The sequence below is a fragment of the Molossus molossus genome, unplaced genomic scaffold (genome assembly GCF_014108415.1).
Source record: "Molossus molossus isolate mMolMol1 unplaced genomic scaffold, mMolMol1.p scaffold_m16_p_15, whole genome shotgun sequence".
Taxonomy (NCBI): domain Eukaryota; kingdom Metazoa; phylum Chordata; class Mammalia; order Chiroptera; family Molossidae; genus Molossus; species Molossus molossus.
This window is the reverse complement of record NW_023425350.1, coordinates 74,038,463-74,053,165: the sequence shown is the minus strand read 5'-3', so window position 1 is coordinate 74,053,165 and position 14,703 is coordinate 74,038,463. Positions and strand designations below refer to the sequence as shown.

The 14,703-nt window shown below is 41.6% G+C and overlaps 1 protein-coding gene across 1 annotated transcript in view; it reads left to right on the top strand.

Annotated features, from left to right (window-relative positions):
* VWA3B (von Willebrand factor A domain containing 3B) overlaps nt 1–14,703 on the top strand; it is a 219,622-nt gene that overhangs the window by 131,513 nt on the left and 73,406 nt on the right. The window lies entirely within an intron of this gene.

The following is a 14,703-nucleotide window of genomic DNA, read 5'->3' as shown; positions in this document are numbered from 1 at the left end:
AGAGAGTCCGATAAGTCTGTGCGAGGGCCCTTTAGGCAGCTGCCTGGGGCTCCAGCCGCTTCAGCTTCTCTGAGCCTCAGTTCCTGCTGGTTTTTCCAGCTAGAAGTTATGGGGACTTCTCTTCCTGGCACTGGAACCCTGAGCGGGGCACCTGGTGTGGGATGGGGACCCCTCAGTCCTCAGGAAGGACCTTCCCAGCCGAGGGAGCCTCCTGATTTTTATCTGCCACATATGGGTGTGGGACCAGCCCATCGCCACCGCCGCCACCCCTTGCGCCGCCACCCCTCCTACCAGTCTGGATGTGGCTGCTGATTTAATTCCGTAGTTGTAGGACTTCCATTCAGCTTGATTTCAGGCAGTTTTGAATGATGGTTGTTCTGTAGTTTAGTTGTAACTTTGATGTGGTTGTGGGAGGATGCGATACCGTGTTTACCTACGCCACCATCTTGACCGGAAGTCCTGACCTCCTCCATTTTAAATGAAAACTCTGCTGTCATTCAAATTGGTGTTGCCCTGTGGGTAATGCATCCTTTCTTTTTGGATGCTTTCAAGACTTTTTTCTTTGCCTCTAATTTTCAAATGTTTAACTATAATAAACCTTGGCATAGACTTCTTTGGGTTTTGGGGATTTACTCAGCTTCTTGAATCTGATGGTATGTCTTACATCAACTTTGGGAAGATTTTACGTATTCTTTCTTCAAATAGTTTCTCAGTCCCTCTTTTATTCTCCCTGCCCTTTGGGATCTGATGATATGAATGTTGGATATTTGTTATTATCCTTACAGGCTTGAGGCTCTTTTTATCATTTAAAAAATGTATCTTAATCTTTGTTGTTAAAATTGACTAAACTCTATTTTTCTATTCTTGAGTTCTGATATCATTCTTTGTCATCTCCACTGTATTATTGAGCCCAATAGCAAGATTTTTAAAAAATCTGTTATTTTGTTTTTCAGTTCTACAATTTCCACTTGGAAAGTTTTTTTTTACTAATTTATTTTTGTTACAGATGTTTCTCCTTTTCCCCCCATTGACACCCACCTCCCAATTCTGCATTCCCCTGGCCCCAGCATTGTTGTCTATGTCCAGTGCTTATGCATACATACATATAAGTTCTTTAGTTTATCTCTTCCCTCCACCCCACCCCCTATTCTGAGGCTTGTCAGTCTGAATCCTACTACTCTGTCTCTAGGTCTATTTTGTTCATTATATTCCATAAATAAGTGAAATCTTGTGATATTTGTCTTTCTCTCATTGGCTTATTTTGCTTAGCGTAATATTCTCCAGGTTCCTCCATGTCGTCTCAAAGGATAAGAGGTCTTTCTTTCTTACAGCTGTATAGTACTCCATTGTGTATATGTACCACAGCTTTTTCATCCATTCATCTATTGATGGACTCTTGGGCTGTTTCTAGATCTTAGCTATTGTAAATAGTGCTGCTATGAACATAGGGGTACATATATTCTTTCTGATTGGTGTTTCAGGATTCTTAAGATATATTCCTAGAAGTGGGGGATCACTGTGTCAATTTTGAATTTTTTGAGGAAACACTGTATTTTTTCCACAGTGGCTGCACCAGTCTGCATTCCCACCAGCAGTGTACTAGAGTCCCCTTTTCTCCACACCCTCGCCACCACTTGTTGTTTGATGATTAGCTGATGGAGGCCATTCTGGCAGGTATGAGGTGATACCTCATAGTCATTTTAATTTGCATCTCTCTGATGATTAGTGACACTGAGCATTTTTTTTCACATGTCTCTTGGCCATTTGTGTGTCCTGTTTGGAGAGGTGTCTATTTAGTTCCTCTGTCCATTGTTTAACTGGAGTATTTGTCTTCCTTTTGTGGAGTTGTTTCAGTGCTCTATATATTTTGTTTTACATTTTTTAATTAATTAATTTATTTTTGTTACAGACGTTTCTCCTTTCCCCCCCACTCTCCCCACTCTGTCCCCAGCTTTGTTCTCCATGTCCATTGTTCATGCATACATGCATATAAATTCTGTGGTTTATCTCTCCCCCACCACCCCCTCTTCTGGGTATTGTCAGTCTGTACCCTACTTCCGTGTATCTGGGACTACCCCATTCCTTAGACTGTTATGTTCATTATATTCCACAAATATGTGAAATCATATGATACTTGTCTTTCTCTGTCCGGCTTGTTTCACGTAGGATAATACTTTCCAGGTCCCTCCATGTCGTCTCAAAGGATAAGACATCTTTCTTTCTTACAGCTGCATAGGACTCCATTCTGTATATGTACCACAGCTTTTTTTTTATCCATTCGTCTACTGATGGACATTTGGGCTGTTTCCAGATCTTAGCCATTGTAAATAGTGCTGCTACAAACATGGGGGTACATATATTCTTTCTGATTGGTGTTTCAGGCTTCTTAGGGTATATTCCTAGAAGTGGGATCACTGGATCAAATGGAAGTTCAATTTTTAATTTTTTGAGGTAACACCATATTGTTTTTCATAGTGGCTGCATCAGTCTGCATTCCCACCAGCAGTGTACTGAGTCCCCTTTTCTTCACACCCTCGCCAACACATGTTGTTTGATGATTTGTTGATGGCGGCCATTCTGACAGGTGTGAGGTGATACCTCATTGTTGTTTTAATTTACATCTCTCTGATGATTAGTGATGTTGAGCATTTCTTCATATGTCTCTTAGCCATTTGTATGTCCTGTTTGGAGAAGTGTCTATTTAGTTCCTCTGCCCATTTTTTAATTGGGTTCTTGGTCTTCCTTTTGTTGAGTTTTATGAGCACTCCATATATATTAGAAATTAACCCCTTATCTGATTGGCAGTTATGCTCTTCCATACAGTGGATTGCCTTTTCATTTTGAGGATTGTATCTTTTGCTGTGCAGAAGCTTTTGAGTTTGATGTAGTCCCATGTGTTCATTTTCTCCTTTGTTTCTGTTGCCTTAGGTGATGTATCGGTGAAAATTCTGTTGCGTGTAATGTCAGAAATTTTGTTGCCTACATTTTCTTCAAGAATTTTTATGGAATCATGAGTCACACTTAAGTCTTTTATCCATTTTGAGTTTATTCTTGTGTATGGTGTACTTTGATGATCTAGTTTCTTTTGTTTTTTTTCCATGTAGCTGTCCAATTTTCCCAACAGCATTTATTAAAAAGGCTGTCTTTACTCCTTTGTATGCTCTTGCCACCTTGTCAAATATTAATTGAGCATATTGTCTTGGGTCCATTTGTGGGTTTTCTATTTTGTTCCATTGATCTATCTGCCTATTCTTGTGCTAGTACCAGGCTGTTTTGCTTCAAGTGGCTTTGTAGTATAAGCTGAAATCTGGTAATGTGATCCCTCCAACTTTGTTCTTCATTTTCAAGATTGCTATGGCTATGAACTTTTAAAGTATTTGTTCTAGTTCTATGAAGTATGTAATTGGTATTTTGATAGGGATTGCATTGAATCTATAGATTGCTTTGGGTACTATGGACATTTTAATGATGTTAATTCTTCCAATCCATAAACAAGGTATGTGTGTCCACTTTTTTATATCTTCCTCTATTTCTTTTTTCAATGACCTATAGTTTCTGCAAATAGGTCCTTTATTTCTTTGTTAAGTTTATTCCTAGGTATCTTAATTTTTTTTTTGCTGCGATTGTAAATTGGATTGTTATTTTAGTTTCTCTTTTTGTGAGTTAATCATTGGTGTGTAAGAATGCCATCGATTTCTTGACGTTACTTTTGTATCCTGCTACTTTGCCAAATTCATTTATTAAGTCTAGTAAATTTTTATGGAGTCTTTAGGGTTTTCTACGTATAGTACCTATGTCATCTGTGAATACTGACAGTTTCACTTCTTCCTTTCCAATTTGGATCCCTTTTACTTTTTCTTCCTGTCTGATTGCTGTGGCTAAGACTTCCAGTAATATGTTAAATAAGAGTGGTGAAAGTGGGCATCCTTGTCTTGTTCCAGTTCTGAAGGGAAATGCTTTTAGTTTTTGTATATTGAGTATGATGTTGGCTCTAGGTCTTTCATATATGGCCTTTATTATGTTGAGATATGAACCCTCTGTTCTTAGATTGCTGCACATTTTTATCAGAAATGAGTGCTGGATCTTGTCAAAAGCTTTTTCAGCGGCTTTTGACATGATCACATGATTTTTATCTTTCATTTTGTTTATGTGGTGTATCACATTTATTGACTTGTGAATATTGTACCAGACTTGCATCCCCAGGATGAATCCCACTTGGTCATGGTGGATAATTTTTTTGATGTACTGCTGCATTCAATTTGCTAGTATTATGTTCAGGATTTTGGCATCTATGTTTATCAGGGATATTGGCCTGTAGTTTTCTTTCTTTGTACTGTCTTTTTCTGGTTTTGGAATTAGAATTATGCTGGCCTCATAAAATGAGTTTGGAAGTCTTCCTTCTTCTTGAATTTTTTGAAATAGTTTGAGGAGAATGGGTATTAGTTCTTTGAATGTTTAGTAAAATTCCCCATGAAGCCGTCCAAGCCTGGGCTTTTGTTTGCTGGGAGAGTCTTGATTGCATCATCAATTTCTTTTGTTATTGGTCTGTTCAAGTTTTCTATCTCTTCCCAGTTCAGTTTTGGGAGACTATGTGTTTCTAGAAATTTGTCCATTTCGCTTAGATTGTCGAATTTGTTGCCATATAATTGTTCATAATATTTGTTAACAATCTTTTGTATTTCTGTGGTGTCAGTTATTATTTCTTCTTTATCATTTCTGATTTTGTGTATTTGGGTTCTCTCTCTTTGTTTCTTGGTGAGTCTAGCTAAGGGTCCATCAATCTTGTTTATCTTTTTGAAAAACCAGCTCTTTGTTTTATTGATCCTTTGAATTGTTTTTTTTGGTCTCCATGTCATTTATTTCTGCTCTGATCTTTACTATTTCCTTTCTTTTACTTGATCTGGGGTTTTCTTTTTGTTTGCTTTCTAGTTCTTTAGGTTGTGAGGTTAGATGATCTATTAAAACTTGTTCTTGCTTCTTGAGGTAGGCCTGTAGTGCTATGAACTTCCCTCTCAGAACTGCTTTCGCTCCATCCCATAGATTTTGTTGTTGTTGTGTGTTCCTTTTCATTAGTTTCCAGAAAGTTTTTAATTTCTTCCTTGATCTCCATGGTAACCCATTCATTGTTCAATAACATGTTATTTAGCCTCCAGGTTTTTAAATGTCTTTGCATGTTCTTGTTGTATTTGATTTCTAGTTTCATGCCATTGCGATGTGAGAAGATGCTTGATATGATTTCCATCTTCTTGAACTTGTAGAGACTTAGTTTGTGCCCTAACATGTGGTCTATCTTTGAGAATGTCCCATGTGCACTTGAGAAGATTGTGAATTGTTCAGGTCTGTGGTGTAATTCTCTGTTGATATCTGTCAAATCCATTGGATCTAGCGCTTCATTTAGAGCCTATGTTTCCTTGTTAATTTTTTGTCTAGAACATCTATCCAGTGATGTGAGATGGGGGTTGGCGTCCCCTGCTATGATTGTATTGCTGTTGATTTTTCCTTTGAAGTCCTCCAGAAGATTTTTAATATATGTTGTTGCTCCTATATTGGGCACATATATGTTTACCAAGGTTATATCTTCCTATTGGATAGATCCTTTCAATATTATGTAGTGGCCTTCTTTGTCTCTAGTTATGGCCTTCATTTTGAAATCTACTTTATCGGATATGAGTATTGCTACCCCAGCTGTTTTTTGCTTTCCATTTTCTTGAAAGATTTTTTTTCATCCTTTCACTTTCAACCTGTGTGAGTCTTTTGTTGTGAGGTGGGTCTCTTGTAAACAACATATATGTGAGTCATGCTTTCTTATCCAGTCTGCTACTCTGTGTCTTTTTATCGGAGAATTTAAACCATTAACATTTAAGGAGATAATTGATATTAACTTATTTATTACCATTTTTGTCTATGGTGGTTCTATTTTTCTTCCTATTGTTTTCCTACTAATTACAGCAGTCTTGTTAACATATCTTGCAGTGCTGGTATGGTGTTAATATATTCCCTTAGCCTTTTTTTTGACTGGAAAACACTTTATTTGACCATCTCTTTTGAATGATATCCTTGTTGGATAGAGCAGTCTGGGTTCAGATCCTTGTTTTTCATGACCTTGTTTACCTCATGGAACTCCCTTCTTGTCTGTAGTGTTTCTGTTGAGAAGTCAGCTGAGAGCCTTATGGGGTTTCCTTTGTAGGTAACCTGTTGCTTATCTCTTGCTGCCTTTAGGATTCTCTCTTTGTCTTTAATTTTTGGTGTTTTAATTACTATGTATCTTGGTGTAGGCCTTTGTGGGTTCTTCTCACTTGGGGCTCTCTGTGCTTCTTGAACTTGAATGCCTTCTTCCTTCACCAAGTTAGGAAAGTTTCCTGTCACTATTTTTTCAAATGTATTTTCTAACCCTCGCCCATTTTCTACCTCTTCGGGGACTCCTATGATGCACATGTTATTACATTTCCAGTTGTCCCACAGTTCTATTAAGCTGTCTTTCTGTTTTTAAATAGTTTTTTCCTTTTGGTTCTGATTGGTTGATTTTTTCTACCCTGTCTTCTAATTCACTGATCTGATCCTCAGCTTTCTCTATTCTGCTCGTTAGTCATTCCAATGTGTTCTTTTTTCTGCTATGTAATTCTTCATTTCCCCTTAGTTGGTTTTCAGTGTTTCTATATCTTTACACATGGTGCTGATGTCCTTACTCATGCTGTTGAGCGTCCTCAAGATCATGGCTCTAAACTACCTCTGATAATTTGCTTAACTGCATTTAATTGATCTCATCTTTGATAGAGTTCTCTTGTTCTTTATTTTGGGATTTGTTTCTTTGTTTCACCATTTTGGCTTTCTCAGTGGGTTTTGAAGCCTGCCAAATTATCCCTGTGGGTGTTGGTGCTCTGCTGTTTGTGGCTCGCTCTACTGGGTTTCAATGAGCCTTGGTGGGCCCACGTTAAACACCACTGTCAAGTCTTTCTTTCCTGGGTAGATTTGCAAGCCCAGGAAAGGTTCAGTTATCCTCTAGCTTTTGGCCTGGAGGCTAGTAGTCTCAGTTACTATCAGTGCCTTGGAATGTAACCCTGGTGTTCTGCATAACAGGATTTCCAGATGGTTGTTAATGAGCCTCAATTTGTATTTCTTTGCCTCACCTAGGAAAGGCTGAATCTTCGAGGGGGGGGTTGCTGCTTTTCCCCACAGCTCGGGAAAGAGCACACTGGCCAATGTCCTTTGTGGCCACAGCTCAGCAAAAACTCCAAGTGCCCTCCAAATCCCGGGTGTCCACACACACAGTTCCAGCCCAGTCTGACCTCCCTCTGCCAGAGCCCCCAGGTGAATGGCTGTGGCTATTTTAGTGCTCTGTCCCGGCTCTCTGCACTGTGGAGCGGGCTTGGTCTTTATTCCCCTAGGATACTGCTTACAGCTAAGACTGCTGCTGTTCGTGGGCTCCCAGCCTGCCACCCTCTCATGCCTTCGCAGATCCTACCAGTGTCCCTGGTTATATGGCCCTGCCCTCCTGCTTTTCTGTTGCCTTTTTTTGAAGATTTGTCTTTATTTTAGTTGTAATTCCTGTTTGGTCCTGGGAGTTTTTCTGTGTAGCTTCCATTCACTCTGCCTCCATTTTCACATCCTCTATGCCTATCTTGTGCGCAGCTGGTCCCACAGGCTTCTCTGGTGCCCCTGCATCCCGCAGGTCTTGCGGGTAGTGGGATGGCACAGTCCTTTTGGGGACCCGGCTCTATGCCTATCTTATGGGCTGCTGGGTCACACAGGCCTCTCTGGTGCCGCAGCTTCCACCGGTCCCACGGGCAGGCAGCTGGATTGCACCAGTCCCTCTCGGGCTTCAGCTTCCCACTGTTCTTGTGAGCTGCTGAACTGCACAGGCCTCTGTGGAGTCCCAGGTCCCGTCACTGGTGTCTGGGGAGTACTGCTGCCCCATGGGGCTCAACTCCTGCTCAGCTTTTGCTGTAGTTTTTGGGGATGGGTCTCAGCTGCTGGTCTGTGTTTCTATTGCCTGGGGATGGTTGTCTGCTCCCCAGCCTCTGTTGCTGGGGGTATATCTTGACTCTGACCGGGCTGCTACTGTGGGAGATGGTGCTGGGCTCCTGGTTATTTGCGGCTTCCACAACAGGCACCTTGGCAGCTCCACTACTGTGCACTGATCTGTGTTGACACAGAGTGTCCATTGGTCCGATGGTGCCAAGTGCACTGATGGGCTCAGGTTGCTGGGCCCTAGCCACTCCCACTACCTTCTCCCAGGTAAGACTCAGGATCATCCAAAATGGTGGGACCTCCTCGCAGCACAGGGAGAAGTGCCCTGAAGAGCTGATTATCGCGGTATCTGGCTGCTCCTGTCCGCAGCACAGGAACATTCTGCTCCGCGTCTCTGCACTGCTCTGGTTTGGTCGTCCACCTTTACGTCCACTCACACTCTCTCACACACTCCCCCTCCATCCGGCCTGCCACCATCTTGATCCAATCTGTGATTTTTGTTCTTTATGGTTATGTTTTTCTTCCTATTTCTTCTGCTTTTTATAGCAGTCTTTTTAACATTTCTTGGACTGCTGGTTTCCCTTAGTCGTCGTCGTCGTCGTCTTCTTCTTCTTCTTCTTCTTCTTCTTCTTCTTCTTCTTCTTCTTCTTCTTCTTCTTATTCTTCCTCTGCCTCCTCCTCCTCCTCCTCCTCCTCCTCCTCCTCCTCCTCCTCCTCCTCCTCCTCCTCTTCTTCTTCTTCTTCTTCTTCTTCTTCTTCTTCTTCTTCTTCTTCTGCTGCTGCTGCTGCTGCTGCTGCTGCTGCCTGGGAAGCTCTTTATTTCACCTTCTATTTTGAATGATAGCCTTGCTGGATAGAGTAGTCTTGGATTCAGATTATTGTGTTTCATTACCTTGATTACTTCATGCCATTTTCTTCTGGCCTGTTTCAGTTGAGAAGTCAGCTAGTAACCTTACAGGGGTTCCTTTGTAGGTAACCTGTTGCTCATCTCTTGCTCCCTTTAGGATTCTCTCTTTGTCTTTAATTTTTAGCATTTTAATTATTATATGTCTTGGTGTGAGCCTTTTTGGGTTCTTCTTACTTGGGGCTCTCTGTGCTTCTTGAACTTGTACGTCTTTTTCCTACACCAAGTTAGGGAAGTTTTCTGTCCCTATTTCTTCAAATATATTCTCTAATGCTTGCTCATTTTCTTCTTCTTCTAGAACTCCTATGATAGAGATATTAAGTTTCATATTATCCCACAGTTCTCTTAGGCTGTCTTCCTGTTTTTTTTTTTGTTTTTGTTTTTTGTTTTTTTTAATCTTTATTGTTGAATGTAGGATGTATTACAGATGTTCCACATTTTTCCCCCATTGACCCCCTCCTCCCCACTCCCGCCCCCCTCCCGCCTTTTCCCACACTGTTGTCTGTGTCCATTGGTTATGCATATAAATTCTTTGGTTTATTTCTTCCCACCCCCCCCCCAACCCCTTTCCCTTTGAGGTTTGTCAGTCTAGCAATGAATTTGTACTTCTTAATCCCTTCACCTTTTTCACCCATTCCCCCAACCCCTCCCATCTGGCAACCAACAAAATGTTCTCTGTATCTATGAGGATGTTTCTGTTCTACCTGTTCATTTTGTTTGTAGATTCCATTGTCGATAGATATGTATTCATTGCCATTTTGTTTGTTCACATATTTTATCTTTTTCTTCAAAAAGACCCTTCATCATTTCATATAATAATGGTTTGGTGGTGATGAACTCCTTTAACTTTATCTTGTCTGGGAAACTCTTCATATGGCCATTGATTCTAAATGACAGCTTTGCAGGATAGAGTAATTTTGGTTGTAGGGTCTTGGTTTTCATCACTCTGAATATTTCTTGCCACTCCCTTCTGGCCTGCAAAGTTTCTTTTGAGAAATCAGCTGACAGCCTTATGGGAACTCCCTTGTAAGTAACTAGCTGCCTTTCTCTTGCTGCTTTTAAGATTCTCTCTTTGTCTTGAACCTTTTGCATTTTGATGATGATGTGTCTTGGTGTGGGCCTCTTGGGGTCCATCTTGTTTGGCACTCTCTGTGCTTCCTGGACTTGTATGTCTGTTTCCTTCACCAAGTTAGGAAAGTTTTCTGCCATTATTGTTTCAAACAGGTTTTCGATTTCTTGTTCTCTCTCTTCTCCTTCTGGCACCCCCAAGATGCGAATATTGGCACGCTTGAAGTTGTCCCAGAGGCTCCTTACACTATCCTCATTTTTTGGATTCCTTTTTCTTTTTGCTGTTCTGATTGGGTGTTTTTTGCTTTCTTATATTTCAAATCGCTGGTTTGCTTCTTGGATTTACGTATAAATTATTCTTTATCTCAGTTAAAGCCTCCTTCGTTTCTAACTGTGCATTGATCATTTCTGACTGGTCCTTTTTAATGCTCTTGAGTCCCTCACTGAGTTCATTGAGCATCCTTATAAGCAGTATTTTGAACTCAGCATCTGTTAGGTTGCTTATCTCCATTTTGCTTAGTTCTTTTCCTGGGGTTTTGTTCTGTTCTTTCATTTGGTACCTGTTTCTTGTCTCCTCATTTTGGCTGCCTCCCTGTGTTTGTTTCTGTGTATTACTTAATGAGCGGTATGGGGCTAGCTGAGACCAGATGCTGCTCATTTGAAAGAATTTAGGAAAAACCTGAAGCAGGATCCAAGACTGCCAATCCTATGGTTAAGCAAGTGGCAACAGCTTGGGTGGGCCTGAAAGTTGGGTAGGGCCGAGCCTCAGGGAGTCACCAGGGCAGGGCTAAACAGCTCAGTTTTTTCCTGTATGTCTCTGGTGCCCCTTGAGCTGCCTCCCCTCCAAGCTTAGAGGGAGTGAGTCTGAAAAGTTCGTGTGCGGGCCCCTTTAAGGAGCTGCCTGGGGCTCCAGCCGCTTCAACTTACCTGAGCCTCAGTTCCTGCTGGTTTTTCCAGCCAGAAGTTATGGGGACTTCTTTTCCTGGCACTGGAACCCTGAGTGGGCACCTGGTGTGGGACGGGGACCCCTCAGTCCTCAGGGAGGACCTTCCCAGCTGAGGTAGCCTCCTGATTTTTATCCACCACACGTGGGTGTGGGACCAGCCCGTCTCACCCCTGCCGCCCTTTGCGCCTCTGCCCCTCCGCCCCTTCTACCAGTCTCGATGCAGCTTCTTTAATTTTGTAGTTGTAGGACTTCCATTCAGCTTGATTTCAGGTGGTTTTGAATGATGGTTGTTTTGTAGTTTAGTTGTAACTTGGATGTGGTTGTGGGAGGACGTGATACTGCATTTACCTATGCCGCCATCTTGACCGGAAGTCCTGTCTTCCTGTTTTTAAATTGTTTTTTTCTTTTTGGTTTTCTGATTGGGTGATTTTTTTTTCTTCCCTGTCTTCTAATTCACTGATCCAGTCCTCAGCTTCATCTACTCTGCTGGCGATTCCTTCCAATGTGTACTTTATTTCTGCTATGTCATTCTTCATTTCCAATTGGTTGGTTTTCAGTGTTTCTCTATCTTTACTCATGCTGTTGAGTTTCCTCATGATTATTACTCTGAACTCTCCCTCTGATATCTTGCTCAATTCTATGTCATTTATTTCTTCTCCTGAAGAATTATCTTGTTTTTTCATTTGGGGTTTGTTTCTTTCTTTCACCATTTCAGCTCAAGTGGGTTTTGGAGCCTTCCAAATTTTTCCTGTGGGTGTTGATGTTCCACTAGTTGTGGCTCCCTTGGCTTGGTTTGGATGAGTGTGGGAGGACCCATGTTAAACACCACTGTCAAGTCTTACTTTTCTGGGTAGATTTGCAAGCCAAGGAAAGGCTCAGTTATCTACTAGTTTTTTTGCCTGGAGGCTATTAGATTCAGTTACTTGATGAGCCTTGGGTTGTAGCCCTCAGCTGAATGGAAAATCCCTCAGGTGTAAGAGGATTTCCAGCAGGTAGGGCACTTGCTTGCTATCAGACTCTATGTTAATGAGCCTCAATTTGCATTTCTCTGGCCTGGCCTAGTTTGTTGAATTCCTGTGGGAGGGATTATTGTTTCTCCCTGGGGCTCTGGGAAGGGGCTCTTTGAGTAAATGGCTACTGTCCTATGAGAGAGTGGTTCAGCACAAAACTCTCAGTGTCTTCCCTTCCATCTCTCTCCTGAGCCAGGAGCTCTGGACTCATCCACACAATTCCAGTCCAGTCCACCCTCCCTCTGTTGGAACCCTAGGTGAGTGGCTGTAGCTGATTTGGTGCTTTTTAAAACCCCCACTTTCTTAGTGGGAAGTGCACTCAGCTAATACAGCTCTCCACTGCTGTCTGTAGGCTCCCAGCCGCCCTCACACACTTCTGCAGTTCCTACCAGGCTTGATTTGGCATCCTTTTTCTCTCCCTGGTTGTACAGGTTCTTTCCAGCTGCTTTTCAGTTGTTTTTTCCTGATGATTCGTCTTTGTTTTAGTTGTAATTCCAGTTTGATCTAGTTGTAATTCCAGTTTGATCCTGGGAGACGGTCTGTGTGGCTTTCATTCACTCAGCTGCCATTTTCCACTCTTCTAGAATTTCTTTTTTCTCCTGGTTAATTCTCAGCTGTTGTTCCCAGCAAGATAAGGCTTCTGGAATCACCAGATTCAGTCCATCCTGCTGCAGGGCCACATGTGGCCACACACTTCCTGTGGGGACTCCCCTCATGCCTGTGCCAGTCGCTTGTGGACTGCTCCAGGTCCAGGTCTTTCAGATCTTCCCCTGGGTTTTAGTTTCCTTGCTCCTGGAGCCTGTTCCTCAAACTTAGGGTATGCCGAGCCTCTCTGCAGTTTTTGCTTCAGGGTTGAGTTCCGGACCAAGTGATTTGCCCTCAGAATTTCTCTCCCAGGGGTAAATAATCTTTCCACTTGGAAATTTTATAACTTCTATTTCTTTTCTGAGATTTTCTTTTTGTGCATTTGTCTCAAGGGAATTTATAACTAATTATTAAAGCATTTTTAAGACAGCTTCTTTGAAATTCTTGTCAGATAATTCCATCTTCTGATTCATCTTGATGTTGGAGTCATTAGATTTTTTTTTTTTTTCATTCAAGGTGTGGTTTTCTTGATTCATGATATGCCAGGTGATTTTTTATAGTATTCTGAACATTTAGTCAGGGGATTATGTTAGGGACTCTGGATCCTATTTAAATCTTTCTTTTAGTAAGTAGATGCCCTGGTGAAGGTTACCACATAGACCTTGGCCTGCTTTCGTGAGCTGTGGTTCCAATGGCAATTTAGTTTTCACAGTCTTTGTGGTATGGTTTTGTGCTTGGTTTCTGCTGTCACTGGGCTGCTTCTGGTCCCTGCTGGGGCTGCCTGAGTTTCTTCAGGCCAGGAGTATAGATGTCTCTCAGTGGAGGAAGGTTGTGGTGGCTTCTCCATCATTGTCTCTTGGGTGTTCCCATGGGCAGGGGAGGGATCAAGAAGCTTCCTAGAATGGGCCACTTGCTATGTCTTAGTCCTTTTAGAATGATCTGTCTACTTGCCCTGTTGTCTCTGTGCAAAGGAGGAGTGTGTTAGGCCCATGGGGACAAAAAGACTTCCCATACTGGGCCACTTGTGTGGCTGCATCCTTTTGCCAGTCCTGCCTGCCCATTGCAATAAATCTGTGTTCTGCGAAAGATGCTACTTGCTACTCTTACCAAACATTTTAATGGCTTTTTGTCACTTCTACCATTTCATTTAGATTTGGGATCACTGGTAATGGTAGGCAACTCTGTGCTGAATTTTTATTCTGTTTCAGTTTTTAACATAAAAAAATGAAGAATATGGGTATGGACTATACAGAGCTTGCGGAGTAGTTAAATTCTTGGATCCACTGCTAGCTATATATGTTTTTACTCAGTATTTGCAGAGTTTGGGAATAATGCAGTTTTTATTCTTGGGGACTTCTGGAGCAAAATTTCATTTTCATTTTGGCACACCAGTGTATGTGGTTGTTCTCACCTAGTAATTTTGGTCAAGATGACCTGCCAATGTGGTCAGAGACAGGAGTTCATCTCTCCTTTGTGGATTCTTTATCTCTTTTCCCAAGAAGATGTATCCTTCTTCTTCTTTTTTTAAATTTGTGGTGTATTGGGTTTTTTTGTTTGTTTGTTTTTTCTTTATTGATTTTAGAGAGAGAGGGAGAGAGAGATAGAAACATCGATGAGAGAGAACATCGACCGGCCACCTCCTGCATGCCCTCCACTGGGGATCTGGCCCACAACCTGGACATGTGCCCTGACCAGGAAATGAACTGGCGACCTCTTGGTGCATGGGTATCAACCACTGAGCCACATGGGCCGGGCAAGATGTATATTTCTTAATTCCTGGTTACAGAGGCAACTAAGACAGGACTCACTCATGTGTTGCCTAGGAAAACAATGAATAGCATATAGCACACTCCTATCTCGATGCATGGAGGCCCTGGTATTATTACCTTTCTGTGCAAAAGACAGACAATTTTCAGATTACTATTACTCACTTTATCTAATTTCTTATAAGAGATGGTAAGACCCTTCTTGTTGAAAACAAGAACACATTTCATTCATGATAAAGACTTGATACTTGTGCCTTTAAATTGTGAAGTACGGAACACATTTACAATTAGTGTATTTTATGTAATCACATATGACAACTCAAGATATCTTGGCATAGGCTCATTATTCTCTAAAGCACACAGATTAAATGTCGATATTTGATAAGTGTCCACTTGCTAGTTGAAGGTATCCAACAGAGGGTAGAAAATAATATAAAAATGTGGACAGCAACTGTA